This window comes from Podarcis pityusensis, assembly GCF_964106645.2.
Source record: "Podarcis pityusensis genome assembly, chromosome: 6".
NCBI classification, from domain to species: domain Eukaryota; kingdom Metazoa; phylum Chordata; class Lepidosauria; order Squamata; family Lacertidae; genus Podarcis; species Podarcis pityusensis.
In genome coordinates, this window is record NC_138030.1 from 80048766 (window position 1) to 80064983 (window position 16218).

General features: G+C 41.5%; 1 protein-coding gene and 1 long non-coding RNA gene across 2 annotated transcripts in view; one reads left to right on the plus strand and one right to left on the minus strand.

The window, feature by feature from the left end:
* Positions 1 to 16218, minus strand: part of VAV3 (vav guanine nucleotide exchange factor 3) — a 211646-nt gene that overhangs the window by 174669 nt on the left and 20759 nt on the right. The gene's annotated exons all lie outside the window — the stretch shown is intronic.
* The window catches only part of LOC308478803, a 40011-nt gene that overhangs the window by 2983 nt on the left and 20810 nt on the right, over positions 1 to 16218 (plus strand). The gene's annotated exons all lie outside the window — the stretch shown is intronic.

Consider the following 16218-nt stretch of genomic DNA (forward strand, 5'->3'; position numbering starts at 1 on the left):
AGAAGAGCAACAGGTTCTTTTTCTGACTTCAACATTGTAAATCCTCCAGCTGCTAAACTGAGTTATTACACTTTTCTGTTGCATAAAGAATGTTGCTTTGGAAACAGAACTGTTGATCTTAAAAAGTTCTTTAAAAGTTCCTGTTTAAGATCTTTAAAAGTTCCTGTTTAAATGCAGCTCTGCACTAAAACTCTGTGGCTCTTTATATCTCTAAGACTGGTCTGGCTCCTACCAAGCCAGACTGAAACCTTCCATATCTAAAAGGTCCAGCATGGTGCTTATTGTGAAACAGTAGCAGCTCAAGGAGTGATTTGCTTGAAGAAAAATAGGCTTCTGCTTTTAAGTAGTGATCAAGGGGGGAGGGAACACAGCTACAAGACATTTGCAGAGGCACAGGAGCGGCACATGGCTGCTGAGTATCTAGCATGCAAGCATTCAGCAGCCTATGCTGAATACTGCCTGATACTCAGTGGCAGAAGCCTATTCACCTCCAGGAAATCGCCTCACAAGTCACTGCAGGCTGCAGCAAAACGTCTAAGAACTTACTCAATTTTCTGCACTTCCTTTAATTTAACCAACATCATCAAAATCATGCGGTTTTCCAAAGGAAGGATGATGCTACCAAATGCCCAAAGAAACCTATGTGCTTCATGTGCCGTATGTACAATTACCACGGCCTTGTTATTCAGCATAAAATGTACACAATGGAAAACAATACTCAAAACAGATGATTGTTCATTTCCACAAGGAACAGTTTTTCATCATCCGCCATGGATTAAACATTGAAGTATACAGCATTTCCTTCCAAACCAATGAGCCATGTTAATTTGGAAAACATGTTCAAAAGCTCAAAAGACTGAGGCAGTTATCTAGTTACTTCCTCTGTATTTTCAGAAATAGTTGATAACAATGTAGGGGAAAATGATAATGCACATTTACTGGATACACCAAAATGAACGTTTAAGAAGTAAGTGAAACAAATGTTTCTGCGACTTAGTACATGCTATCACATTGGGCATGACCTGGTTTACAAGATTCAGGGATACCTGGGGAGCAAGTAAATTATAAAATACACCAGATCGACATCAGTAGGAGCAGGTCTGCTCTTCAATGCTTTGCTCGCTCTTTCTTATAAAATATCTCCACTTAAGTGTAAGAATCAGGAAAAACCCAATGCCTTGAATTGTGACATGGGAGTAGCACATTCATACCTATGTATGTACACTCCACCCAATTGATTTATCTTCTACAATTGGGTGGCTGCTTCACGCTGAGTCAGACCATTAGTCCATCTTGCTCAGTATTGTCTTCTCATCACAAGACGATACTGTGGGCAGCCAGTGACAGGCATACTTCATTTGCAGGGTCCTGTACAAAACACATTTCCCTCCCATGTCCCCTACCCCTTGGTATGACCTTCTTAAAAGTCGCTGGCATAATTGCTGTTTTCATGAATGGTGTCTCGGATAGTTTAACCCTGAAACAGATGAAGTATAGAGAACTTTCCCGGAGTGTGGCCACTATCTCATTCTGACAGCTTCCAGGAGTTACAGGTGAGAGCTGAGTGCAGGGTGCTGTTGGAATGAAATCACGACAGACGAATAGCAGGTGTCATGTGAGAGGCATCTCTGGAGCTAGCCCCGAGAACTCTCTTTTATTGAATATTACAAACACTGCCACAGGTGTGCTCGTTGCTGATTGGTTGATACAAACACAAAGCAACTTGTTGCTGATTGGTTAACACAAGTACAAGGCGAGGGTTACATATAGGCATTAATCACCAATAGATTAAAGGCTGGGAAATGGAGCACAGAACTAGACAGGCATGAAACCTCCTAATTAAATTATAACTAATGATTGATATAGCATGAAAGAATATAATAATCGAGTTCCGTAGATGTGGTCAGCTATGCATTAAGAACAGGTCAGAGTGTTTTCATGAACTTAAGATGAACTGAGCATCCTAGGGAAATGAGGGAATGTCTTGGTATTTAGAACAGGTTGTACAGTATGTACAGCAGAGAAAAGCTTAGAAGCGAGACTTCCCATAATGCCACAGTTATGTGCAGAAAGAGAACTTCCCTTCATCGTGCGGATCAAAGGTGGATAAACTATCCCAGAAAGCATACAATGTGTCTTCCACCAGAAGTACTACCCCTCCCTTAATGGTGTGTCTCAAACCCTCGGTGAGTTAGGGACTGCCCCTGCAGGCAAAGACAGGCTCCGGTGGATTGAGCTGACAAGACCAATAGTGCGTCCAAGGGTCAAGAAGGTGTTTTCTGGATATGCTGTAGAGGAAAATGAGGGGCAGATGGGGCTCTTCAACCTGAGAAGGCAGCCCATCTAGGAGAAGGAAGACTGTGATCCTAAACCTCTGCTGCCATGTGGAGATACCCATTCATGAGAAAGCCTTGTGCCCCAGAGGTCACTTGGTTCTGCTAATGCAGCAAAAACAATGCAGGAGGCAGCAGTTATGGGTTACCAGTCTCTGCAGGTACAGCAGGTGCTGTGATTCTCCAGCAGTTTAACTTCACCGCTGAACGCACACGCCATTGTCTCTCAAGACAGGCAGATGCCAACATTAAAGGGCTGCACTCAAGAAAGGGCTGGACATACCTCCTGCCCCTGTGGACCATGTTGTTTGCAGGGAGTGAATGCTCTCCCCCACCAGCGTTGCTAATTACAGTTGATTCACTTTGTCCCAAGGAATTTCTTGGGAACCATTGATAATCGAGGGCCAAACTAGATGTGATGCTAGTTGCATGAATGCATGAGTTCTCCATTCAGCAGCTATTAAACAAAGTTAGTAAGAGGATGCTTGTCTTCTGGACTAAAAGCTAACCTTTTCTATCTCAGATCTGACTGTCAACTTGGCATCTCCAGACATTCTCTGGCAGACCCAGAAAGAAAGATGCTTTCCATGTTAAGTCAAGATCTGATTTAGCCCCTTAAAAATATTTACATGGTCATTTAATGATGCAGAAGAGGAAAACAGAAACACTAACAAGATGTTCACTTTCTCTCTTTTTCTGATCTAATATGGAAAATCATGGTAATGTGTGGGGTTTGATGTTTGTATTCCAAGCATCACATGGCTCCCGGCTTTGGTTTTTAGTGGTGAAGAAGATGAGGTAACCCATAACATTAACAACCATTCAGGAAAGGCTAGTTTCTCTTACATCATTTCATCTAGACAGATATTCTAAATATAATTCTGAAGCCCTAGCATTTTAAAAGAAATGCCTATTTTTTTTCATAAATTCAATCCTGACTAAACAAAGTTTAGAAAGGCTGTGTACACACACTCGTTTACTCAGCATCCCGTCCAGGGATGTTTTGATGTGTTTCTCCCCAAACTGGCTTCAATGCAAACTGAGGAGAAAGAATACTTTAAGCCGGTAATTAATACACAGCTATAAAGTCCTCTCTGAGATGTTATACAATGGGGCAGATCCACACTATACACTTAAAGTACAAAATTTCCCTCAAAGGATCCTGGGAACTGTAATTCCCCTCTCACAGAGCTACAATTCCCAGCACTTTTACCAAAGTCCAGTTCCCAGGAGTCTATGCTGGGCTTGTGTGACCACCACATAATTTCTAAAATGTCCTGAACTAACAGAATATCTATCTTAACCAACCTGTGGTAAGCAAACTTAATAAGACTAGCAAATATCATTAAATGCCCCGTGCAAGGACGCTAGGAATCGTAACCGTTCTCCGCTTGCCCTTCTGCTGCCTTAGCCTCTGAAGGAAAATAATTGTTGGCAGAACTGCCCTGAAGAGCAACTCTATGCTCAAGTGACTTGTAATTGCTCCAGCAAACATAATGTTGAGCTCCAATGATTTTCAACATTGCAGGTCAGGCAATATAAAGAAGCCTTCATTGAGTCTTAGCAAGGTTATTTATAGATGTTCACTAGATCTGATGGGAGGAAAGGAAAATGTGCACAGAAATAAATGTTATCATGGTAAACGCTGGCCTGATCCTGTGAGGTACTGCTGTTAACTGTAAAGCGGGAAACAGTGTTCCACTAAGGCTGCAAGGTCCAGGCAACGTGCAAGGGAAGCTAAGGAAGAGCAGAGGGTGACTGACTACCGCCAGCAAATAGCAGGACAGAGAGAAGGAAGCCAGGAGTGTCTACAATGCAAGCCTTCAAAGGGCATGAAAAGCTCACATGTTTCAGGTGCCCTTTCCTAAAGGGTCTAAGTAATGATGTTTTTAACACAGCTGATTATAATTTGGTTTATGATAACCTTTATATAATGTTTCTGGCCTTTTTAAAAATGCTGTTTTCTAACTGTTTTCGAATTGTTTGGTGATTCTAATGTCTTTTATATTTTGCTTTTGCAAGCTGTCTCCTGAGGACTATAAGCAGCCCTAAAAGACAGCCATGTGTGTGTGTGTGTGTACATGCGCGCATGTGTACTTATATACATTAACACACATATTGAACGTCCAGGAACAGATCTGATTTCAAAACTCCAAAACAAACTAAGATAGGAAGGAGTTAGACTGTTCTAAATACTGTGCTCATTAACATTTCAAAGCTAATTCCGTGGAATTTTGAAAGTAGTTAAATGGGTGATTAGTGCTAAAAATTACTCTTTCTTCAAAGCTCTGTGCTTCTCTTATTCTTGCTCTACTTAAATGAAGCAAAGACCTCATTCTGGCAGAGGGAATCCAGTATAGCACTGATATTTATTTAACAGCATCCTTTCCAGAGGTTTTTTATAGGCACTATATAGTACTGCACATTTTAAGGACAAGAAAAATGCATTCCACTCCCCCCTCCCCCAGAAAGCTGTTTAATTAATATGCTGATTAATTTATAGAAATAGGGAATTCCTTGTGGGCAACACACACACCAGCATGCCCTGATCTCTATGTTTATGCACATTGCATTTTTTTCTATAATATTTTTAAATTGCGATCATTAAAGTGCCGTCCATTATTACAGTCAGTTCAGATCCTATCAGCAATGTGTAACAAAGATTGCCTCTGATTTAAATTTCATAGGGCCTGTTATGTGCTGCAGTCAAGCATGTAATAGATGCCATATCAAAAATAGCACACCCTCTCTTGGCAACATCATTTGTCAAACCACAATGGACAGGTGGAGACCAATACATGTTTTACACATTAAGCATTTGGGGAACGAGTTGATGACAGCTCCCATCCAACCATGCCCTTGTATTTTACACTACGTAAGATGATGCCTTGGCAGTACCCATTTTGCATGGATGTGGGGGTGGAGGTGAACACGGTGGCAGCATGGCTTCAATGGATGATGGCTCCTCCTCCTCATGCCACCACCACCATCAGGGGGCTGCTTCAACCCGCCTTCCTCTCTGCGGCAGGAAGAGGAGGAGCCAGCCACAGAAGCCACACTGCGTTTGGCTCCATGCTCGACCTCCTCCGCCCCCTGATTTTTGGGAACATTAGGGGGCTGCCCCTCCCCCTAAAAATATTGGGGGAACTAAGAGTTGGCCACCATGAGTTGGTCCTCTGGATCAAGATGAATGCTCAACAAACAGGTCTGGAAATGCCCCTTGACTCTTAAGGTGGCTGTTCCACACACACATGGGAATAAGCCCAACAAAGTGAACTTGGATTGATTTAAGCAGGCCTCTCTTTTTTAAAGCCAGAACTCACCGGAACTCAGTTCCAGCACCTCTCAGGTGGGCCCCATTGCCATTATAAGAGAACAAGGGGAGTTCCGGCACCTCTCTTTCTAGAAAAATAGCACTGGATTTAAGCATAAATCACTGTCCTTAGCAGAAAGTTATGCCAGTCTATAAAATATCACATGGAAAGCATCAACACTTGTTACTATCCCCTAGAAAGACCTCTTTAGGCTAGGGAAGGATCCAGAAGCATCTTGTTTATACATGTGTCTTTTTCAGGGCTGTATATCTTAATTCCACCAGCATTATGACTGCAATCTGGGGCTCATTTACTCACGATATTTTACCGTATATTTTAGTACATGGGTGATATGAAAAAGTAGCCCTGTGTCACCAAGTGCTCTAATTGCAAATGGGACATCATAGAAGCCCAGAATCAAACAATTTTGTCCATTAGCTATTGCTCATGGCCAGTTTGAATTTAATCCAGCTACATGAACAAGAATTTAAAAGCACACTACACTTTTCTTCCAGTTCAACTTATCAATTTTTGAACCATTTGGGGGAACCATTCTTAACAAACATAGTTAAGAATTAGTAAGGACATTTTTATTTACCACATAATTTATTACATTATATTTGAATAAAATCTACATTAAACAGCAGGTCTCAAAAAGTGATGAAAGGGTGCAATGTTACAGGAATGCTAAAGAAAGGTGAGACCTCTAGAACAAATGAAAAAGTAAGATTGATAATGTACATTCATTTAACGGCAACTATAAAAATTCTACTGCAGGAATAAGGCCCTTCATAGATCTACAGAAACCATTTCAACAGCTCTCTTTCCAAAGAGGTAATTTATGCTTAATATGGGATACCTTGCTATATATGTGCACATATATATGGGTTAAATTACTGCACCTGTCAAGGCCTCTGTGTAGCATAGCTCCATCTAATTATGTTGTAAAACCTGTTCATTACATGGAAATTGTCTTTTCAGTGGGTGGTTTTTTGTTTTGTTCAGTCATGGTCTATAATGCTAAATATATGTTAAAACTGACAGAGGGGAAAGTGCTTAGCCTGTGTGCTGGAGGAATTGGGGGGTGGCAGAAAATTTTCTTTGCCCTAAAGGGAGCATGGGGCACTGAACACATTACTGTTTGATTTTATCTATTAAGTCAGGATGAAGCTCAAGGTCGTTTTTCTTTTTATATGAATGGGCCATTGCACAGTAGCAAGCGAAAGCACATACAGCTTTCGGAGGAGCGGAGGGGGTGTATGTGTATGTTTAGGGATGGGAGAGAAATTTGGATTGCATTTTAATGTGAAACTCAACTACAGTGGTACCTCAGGTTAAGAACTTAATTCATTCTGGAGGTCCGTTCTTAACCTGAAACTGTTCTTAACCTGAGGTACCACTTTAGCTAATGGGGCCTCCCACTGCCGCCATGCGATTTCTGTTCTCATCCTGAAGGTAAAGTTCTTAACCTGAGGTACTATTTCTGGGTTAGTGGAGTCTGTAACCTGAAGCGTCTGTAACCCAAGGTACCACTGTAGTTCATACTTCCTGAAACAACATGCAAACCGAAATACAGCTGTTCCTGGAAATTCACACTTCTACAAATTTTGTGATGCGATTCTCCAACCCAAAAATGTGTACAAAAATGCATGTGTTAGAAGAAAGTGTATGGGGTGTTGGGAGAGGGGTAGCACCTCTGGTCACACCCCAGGAACAACTTCAACTGAACAGCTAAGACACGTGAGGGAAGCCGATGGGTCTTAAACCCTCAGTGCATTAGGGACTTCTCCTGCATGTGAAGACAGGTGTACTGAGCAGGCGATACCAACAGTAGGTCCAACGGTCATGAAGGTGGTTTCTGCTTGTGCTCTAGAGGGAAGTGAGGGGCAGGTGGGGCTCGTTAGCCTGGGAAAGTAGCCCATCTAGGAAAAGGAAAAACTCTGCAGTGGAGGGTGTTTTCCTGTGACCAGTGTTAAAATAAGATTCACTTGCCAACGCACACAATTTCTGTAAGTGGACCAGGAAGTGGGTGCCATTTTGTCCTTCACCTCAAGCAGCAAAATGTCTTGGGCTACCCATGGCTGTTCCAAGAGGGATGGGACACTTGGAGAGGCTTTCAATCAGATGAAAGGCCACAGCTTTTTTCAAACACAACCAATTATCGTTCTCTCTCTCAGCTTTCTAATGGTCCCTTCCATGGTGAATGCTGATGATGTGTTTCAAGGGTATGCTTGAGGCACAAAAGGTATTTATTTTATGGAGACAATAGTTCTGTGCATTCAGTAAGCATGGAGGGGCAGGGCTACAATTGTGGCAGCAAGTCTAACCTGCTGCATACACCCAACATTCACACATTGGTCATACTGTCTGCATAAGGATTAAGCATGAACTCCCAACTTGCCTATCCATCACCAGTAAAAATGCAGCGTGCAGATCACACAATAGGTTCCAATGTGCATTGGGGGTCTACACACCTAGACCTTTATGCAACTATTATAATTAATGAATGTTGCTAGGGTTGCAGATGTAGTGGGGCCTGCTTCTACAGTAATTGTCTCCCTTCATCCACAATTTAATTTAATGTCTGCACAGGACTATACATTAAGCACATTTGGAAAAATCTGCGATTGTTCATCATGCTAGCTGTGCATTAATTTTAATATATGATTAACACATACTCCAATGAGCACTCTCTTAACCACTACTAAATGTTTGAATGTCAAATTACTTATTTGAAAATATGCAGGTCAGCAGCTCCTCACTTGAGAAATTAAATAAACTAGTATTCATTCGTTGCATTTGTGAAGCGTTTTTCTTAGGCCATTTAAGTAAAAAAAAATTGCATGCCGTTCTTCTCTATGGACATCTTTAGACATTTCTGAGGGAAAGAAGAAACAAACAAGACAGCTCCGGGCAATGCAATGCTATATCCATCGGAAGCATTGTGTTTTTTTCTCAATTTTCCTTCCTTAGCAGCTGGCCTGAAGGAACTAAACTTAGCAGGACTGAGGTGTGGGAAACCAGATAGCACATTCTAGGGCCTGAGAGGAAATGCAAGGCTCAATGTGTTTGAGGTTAAGATTAATGCTTGACTTCCTCCGGGGCTATTTTAAACAGTGGTAAAGGATGGCTTGCTTTCTTATAACAAAATGACAGATGATCAAAAGGTTGACTATGATCTGTATGTCAGGCATTCGTGCCCCTGTTGTAGCCCTTTACTTGACAGGGGCATTTGAACACAGTGGCTTCTACTTCCTTTCCTCTTTGTTTACCCAAAACATGCCGGTAACTGGGAAAGGCAATGTATCAGCTGGGGAAGGACCAGTGGACTTTGCATGTGTCCGCAAAGCGGAGAGCAGCTGGCTTAGTTTTGAACAAAGTGTGAAATTGTAGGGACTGGGAATACTGCTGTCTCAGTACTGAAAATTAATGTGGTGATGTATTCTGGACTGACACTCTGGGATGCTAAATAGCTGAAGCCCAACCTCCCAAACTGATTGGTGCAGCTGCTGCTAAGGTGGAACTACTTTGTCTCCAAGCCACCCAGCTTCTCTTCCTCTTCTAGAAGCACAAATGAGTCCCTCAGCACATTCGAGAAACTCCTAAGATTCTTCAGTTGTGGATCATGGGACAAATTCACCAAAGCGCAAAGCAGTGCTTTTTTTCAGCGAGTACTCAAGGGTACACAATACTGGGGCTTATCAAACAACCGCTTATCACTCCAATGTGCTGTTCCCTGAGTGAAATATTCTTTCCACTGTGACTAGCAAAACCAGTGTCTAGAACATGGATTTATAACACACTCCCAAAATTATAATTACATTTTTTTCCATGTGGATTATTACAATTGTTTCCCCACACAAATTGTAATAGGCCTCAGTTGCAATCTGGCCCTTATTACTCTGATTCACATAACCGTTAACAACATTCAATTATTAATACTCTCTCTTAACTAGCAATCTGGTGACTGGTTTCCTAACAACCCTTTGTCATTTCTCTCCTGTGTGAAACAGCAACACAAGGCTTATTGAACAGGTCTCATATCACACTGGGGCGCTGGTCCCTCAGGGGAAATCTCTCTATTCTAGCTAGCATATTAAGTATGAGGGGCCTGCTTTTTGAAGCTTTGACCTTTCTTCCTTATACGGCATCTGCACTTAAATGTAAGATTTAGGGAAAACCCAAATACCTCAGATTGTGACACAGGAGTTATGCATACATACCTAGGCACGTATACCCCTACCTATATGGTTATCTTCTACAACTGAGACACAGATGGCTGCTTTACGCTGAGTCAGACCATTAGTCCATCTTGCTCACTATTGTCTACTCACTAGACAATACTGTGGGCAGCCAGTGACAAGCATCCTTCGTTTTGCAGGTTCTTGTACAAAATGCTTTCCCCGCTCCCCTTCCAATTTAGTTTGATGATTCACCAGGATCCAATTCCATACCTCTTGATCAGAGGCAAAACATTATTATGAGAAGGCATTTACAGTGGTACCTTGGGTTACATATGCTTCAGGTTACATACGCTTCAGGTTACATACGCTTCAGGTTACAGACTCCGCTAACCTAGAAATAGTGCTTCAGGTTAAGAACTTTGCTTCAGGTTGAGAACAGAAATCATGCTCCGGCAGCGGCAGGCCTCATTAGCTAAAGTGGTGCTTCAGGTTAAGAACAGTTTCAGGTTAAGTACAGACCTCCGGAACGAATTAAGTACTTAACCCAAGGTACCACTGTAATTAAATATGATGTACACATCTCCAGAATGTATATAAATTATAGATGCATACTTATGGCAAATATTAATAGGCATGACAATCTTGGATTGGTAGGCAGTGAGTCAACTTCAGACTGGGTGCATTTCTGTTGGGGGGGTGGATTAATGTACAACTGCACCGTATGACAAAATGATCATATGTGAAGATTTCTGAGTTTGATGCTTCCCTACAGAGCTTGTACACTCTCCTGTCACTGCTGGCAGCAGCTCTGGGGTCCAGGCAGGGGTCTATCCCCACCACATCTGGCATGACTTTCATGTGCCCACATAGGACAGACACCTAAGAGTTGACACGTGTACACCTGTTCATGCACCTTGTTCAACATGCACCAACCCAAGCCTTGCTCCACTGCAAATTATACACCCCAGTGTGTAAACTGCCCCTTAATTAATTGATGGACTTCCTCGCCCCAGATGTTGCGAATGTGAGAGTCAGTGGTACAGATAGCACTAAGAACAGAGAGACCTATCTTCTGCATGAATTTGGTCGATCAATGGCTATTAGTCATGAGACGTGGGACTTAACAGTGTATTCCCATCTGCTAAGTGGAGTGTTCCTATCCAGGACTCCTGAGAAGGAGCTTTGTTCAGTAGTCTTGTTCAGGCCTCTCGGGGAGAGGAAAGTTTCAGGAGTAAGAAAAGAATAAAGAACGTGATTTTCCTCCCCTTCCGCCATCCCAAGGCCTCTGCTGGCTGGGCTATAAAGCAGTAGGAGGCTGCCAAATGCAAATATGAGTTTTTACAGCTAAATAGGGGAGGAAGGCCCACACTTCTGGAGAAAGAGAAAAAGTCGGGGGGGGGGGGAACAGGGCACTGCTCTTAAAACAGGACAGATATAATCTCACTCCTTCTCTAAGACACGTCATACAATCTGTCAGCATGAAAAAGTGAGTTTCCTCTTTTCCCTCCATCCCCCGTTTTCCTTCTTTGGATTGGTTTTGTCTTGTTTTCAGCTAAAATTCTCTGCTCGAACCATTCTCATCAAAATATTTAATTTACAGACTTGCATAGCCTGCCTGCTTTCTGCCAGCAAGGTGTGCTGGCTGAGGATGATTGCAGTTGTAGTCCAAAACATATGGAAGGCAACAGACTGGCAAAGGTATAGTCAGGCAGCTTTGGGGTTTTCTATTATGTTTAAGTCATTTTGATTTATATACTTGTATAATCCTGCTTGCCTAGGGAGTTCCCTCAGTACGTCAAAACCAGCATTTTATCTTTGGGCGGCCCTGCTTCACTTCCAAAATCATAGGCACTTCACAACCTGAGTTTGCTATTATTGGGAACAAGTGGGACCTGCAACAAAATGTTGCAGTGCTGAGTGCTCCTGTTCAGTGATTCACCCAAAAAGCCAAGCTGCATTTTCAAGATACTATGTTCTACTTCCCCTCCCAATTTCATTTTCTATTTTCTCCCCAAGCAGACACTCAGCATTTTGTGGCCACAAAACCTGCTGTCTTCCTTTGGCATTTTTAGGGTGGGGTTTTGTGTTGTGTATGTTTTGCCCTCTTAGGATTTCATCCTAAATGTTTGTACCTCTGGGAACCTTGGGGTTCTTCTGAGCATGCTCATACTTTCCTCTTGTTTCTCAGTGGCCTCATTTTGGCTGCAGCAGCTGAGTTCATTGTTGGAAGGAAAGATGACAACTAAATTGAAACTGCATGTTCAGAAGCGGTATGCTTTTGATGATCATCGGCAGGGAACAAGCAACAGCAGGAACCAAACATCTCCATCATGCCTTACTTCAGGGTTTGGATAAGTGTATAGCTAACCACTGTTGGCAACAGATGAGACTGAGTCTGGGGGCACCTAAGGTTCTTATGCCAGCTCAGCATCAGGGGCAGACTTTGGCAATATGGCGCCCAAAGCGAGGACAACATTTGGTGCTCCCTAAATATTTCTTATTTTAATGCCCTCCTCAGTTGATAAAGCATGAGACACTTAATCTCACGGTTGTGGGTTCAGGCCCCATGTTGGGCACAAGGATTCCTGCATTGCAGGGGGTTGGACTAGATGATCCTTGTGGTCCCTTCCAACTATACAATTCTATAATTCTATGCCCATGATGGATAGCCTTTCATTCTGTGCATGCTCTCAATTTCACTATGTCCATTGCGGCAGCCTTTGGCAATGTGCAATAAAACTGACTGAGACTGAGACTATGTCATAGGTATGGCAACTGAATTGCCCATCTGACCAGGGCATAACTTTGAGTAGACACCCATATAAATATAGGATTGTTGTTGTTGTTGTTGTTTTGTGCCTCCTTGGCTTGGCACCCTGTGGAGGAACACCTTGCACCACTAGCATTAGCTCCTGGTGTAGTAGTGCTAGTGCCAAACATCACTCCAAAACACACACATTGAGGAGGAGAGTTCTTTCACAAAAGCTCTGAGCTAAGGGCCACATGGCCACTTCCTTTGGTTGATGGAAGTTCCAGTCTCAAAGTGCCTGGGGCAATATTACAATCCAGCAACAAAACTTCTATGCCAGCAACAAAATAGTCTCAACATGGTGACCCAATTTTTTCAGGTTGCTTATGCCTCTTACGCATTACAAAAACCTCAGCACCAACTAGGGCCATTGCTGTGTATGACTCAGTAGACGGGAATGATTAATGTAGACTGTTTTCTTGTTTAACTATGTTGCTTTGAAGGCTCCTTTGTGAAGGTAGGTTAGCAGAAGCTGAATTAAATGTAAGGAATCTAGGAAAGGTGACGTGTCATGAAAGCCCACCTCACAAAAATGGAACAAGATACAAGAGGTTTATCAGGTTATTGTGTAAATTCAACCTTTTTTCTTTTCTTTTGGAGGAAATAGAGGATTTTATTTTTTTTTAGGAAATAAAAGTATCAGTCACAGAAATAGGTGGCATTCTTTATGGTACCATTTGAAGTCCATCTTCATCTGGGAAATATTTGGCTTATTTTCTTGTTTTGCCTTCTACAATATTGCACTACAAATATTTGGGGCATTAAGTAGGCCAGACACAATTTAACTAACAGAGCAACTCAAAGCAGACCTTTGCAGCTCCCCAGAACTGGGTTGAAATAACATCACAAATAATTAATGTTACAGAAAAGGTTATATTTTTATTTGCGCTACTATTCCCCCAAGCACAGGCAAAAATATTGAACCAATAAAGTCTATTTTATCTGACCACTCATACGTAAACACTTAAACACCAAGACACTGTTTACTTGCAGATAATAGCTTGCTATTAGACCCAAAGAGTGTGAGAGAGAGGGGAAATTGCTAAATAATTCAAATAACAATTTGTGGAAAATGCAGTATTCCATTAATATTGTAAGTGGAAAAACTCTGAACATTCAGAAGAACATTTATGAGTGGAAACTTGTCAAATTCATTTTTAATAGCCGGCATTTCAGTCTATTTTTTGCAACCAGAAAATATTTAGGCAGATGGCAAACTGCTTGTGTTTACTGCTTGTAAGTGGCAATAAATCGACATCCTCTTATCCTGTGCTGCCACAACTTACCCTCTCTCTTACCCTCTGGTCATTTGTCCTCTTCCACTTGCTAAATGTTTTCGTTACATGTTGGAGATATGAGCCTTTTTCTCCCCAAAAAAATTCAGAAGCAGCCCTTAAGTAACATGGGAATTAATATGTACATTTGTACATTTTGATTTTGGTATTGTTAAGGTTGTCAGCGACAGGTTATACACCTGTCCCAACTTGATTGTCCTGGCTGCTGGTTTTTACCTATAAAGCCTTAAATGGCTCAGAACTGCAATATCTCAAGGACAGGCTCCCTCCGTATGGACCTACATGGACCCTGCAATCATCATCCAAGGCCCTAATTGTTTTGTTCATGTTCCTATTATGCATTTTGTGGTTTTTATGTTGTGAACCGCCCTGGAATCTGCAGAGGAATACAAATTTATTAAATACAAATTTAATAAATAAATAATTTCTCCTCCCTCTAGGTTTTTTTTTTTTGTTTGCTTAGCTGATAGCTAAAGATACCGTATTTTTCGCTCCATAGGGTGCACCGGACCATAGGGCGCACCTAGTTTTTAGGGGGGGAAATAAAGAAAGGCTTGCGGATAGCTTCCTGAAGCCTGCATTCGCTCCATAGGACGCACACACATTTCCCCTTCATTTTTGGAGGGGAAAAAGTGCGTCCTATAGAGCAAAAAATACGGTACTTTCTCAACAGATACTGGTGGCTGGTGCCTACTGGCTACTGCATATTCCACCTGCCTGGATACAGGGCCAGGGAGAAATAGTCTGACATTTTGGAATGTAGCCAGCAGATGAAGGTTTTGCAGCTAGCTGCTGAGAAGGGACAAGGTGGAGACAGGATATGCTGTTTGCCTTTGAATCTGATGCTACTTAAAAGCCTAGCCCTCGCTAATGGGTCATTGCTTGCTGCCCAAAGTTCAGCTTGTATATTAATTTATAAAGGAAGAGGTAATATAAACATGGCTCCAGTACTCTCCACCCAGGAAAATGGCCTTGTAAAAGGCCAGTATTTCCTACCTCTGTTTGGACATGCAAACAGTATCAACCACAGATTGATTCAACATGAGTTTTACCAATTTATAATTACAGCAACTACAGAGCAGCTGCTTTGGGGCATGGGGCAATAAATGAATACAGTCGGAAATGAATTATAATAATACTTACAGTGTGTTGTTAACAGTGTTGGAGAGATGAGGGAAAGCTGCTTGTTGTTTTCATATTTTTGAGTTAGAATTCTATGAACCTTTTTTATTACAAATGTATCAGTAAACTGTCTCTAAACCTTTTTATTCACTACTACTGCATTTTCATGTGTTACTTTTTATTATTTCTATGTGGCAAATTGAAGACCTTGTTTGGTATAGAAAAGCCAAGATACCAAGATACTATTCAAAACAGTAAGAATTTACCTACCCACTTGCTGATGTAAAATACATTTTATCAATGATGTATTTTTTATGAGGCAGGGATCCAAGTTACAAAAGTTTGTGAAAGTGAGTAGTCTGGGTATGTATTTATATATCTACAGAAATATTTCGCCTCCGTCATGCAAACATTGCCATATTGGTGCTATTTAAGGGAGATAGGGAGTGTCAGTATTTCAGATAACTTCTGATTATGCCTCAGAACACCTATGTTTCCAGATATTATAAGGTACAGCAAACAAATAAATGTTCTTTAGCAATAAACTAGAATTGAACGGAGAAGATTTGTTTGGGGTTTTTTTCTTTTCTTGACTCCTTCAGAAAGCTGGTTTTTGAGCCTTGTAGTGAATCTAGCAGTCATCACTACCTCTGGCCATCTAATGAAACAACACGGTGCCCTTACACCTTGCAGGATAAAGGTATATTAATAATTTAATTCACTTTGCAATCAGTCCTTTCACTTTTTTGATATCAATGGCTTCTCTGATTCTAAAACCATAAGGGAGACCCCATTACTGCCACCTTCTGGTTCAATCTGTTCCTCACAGTCACTTCCAAATTTAGACCAGGTGATCACATCTTAAGACACTGCTTAAAGCAAAAGCATTTGACAGAAAAACCTCAAGCTGTTATTAAATGCTAGTTTTATCACACCAATACAGAGGAGCAGCCTGTTAAAAAAAAAAGATAGCTCTAGCAATATCTCTCTTCTGGCCTCTTTACTAGCGAAACAGAAATCTATAAACTTATTATCTAGGGTTTAGATAAATTAAAATAGCATTTTCTGTTGCACCTTGAAGATTTAGAGTCCTTGCAATAGCATTAATCTGATGCTATTGCCCAACAGAATCTGCATTATCTCTCTATGGACAAGGTTAAT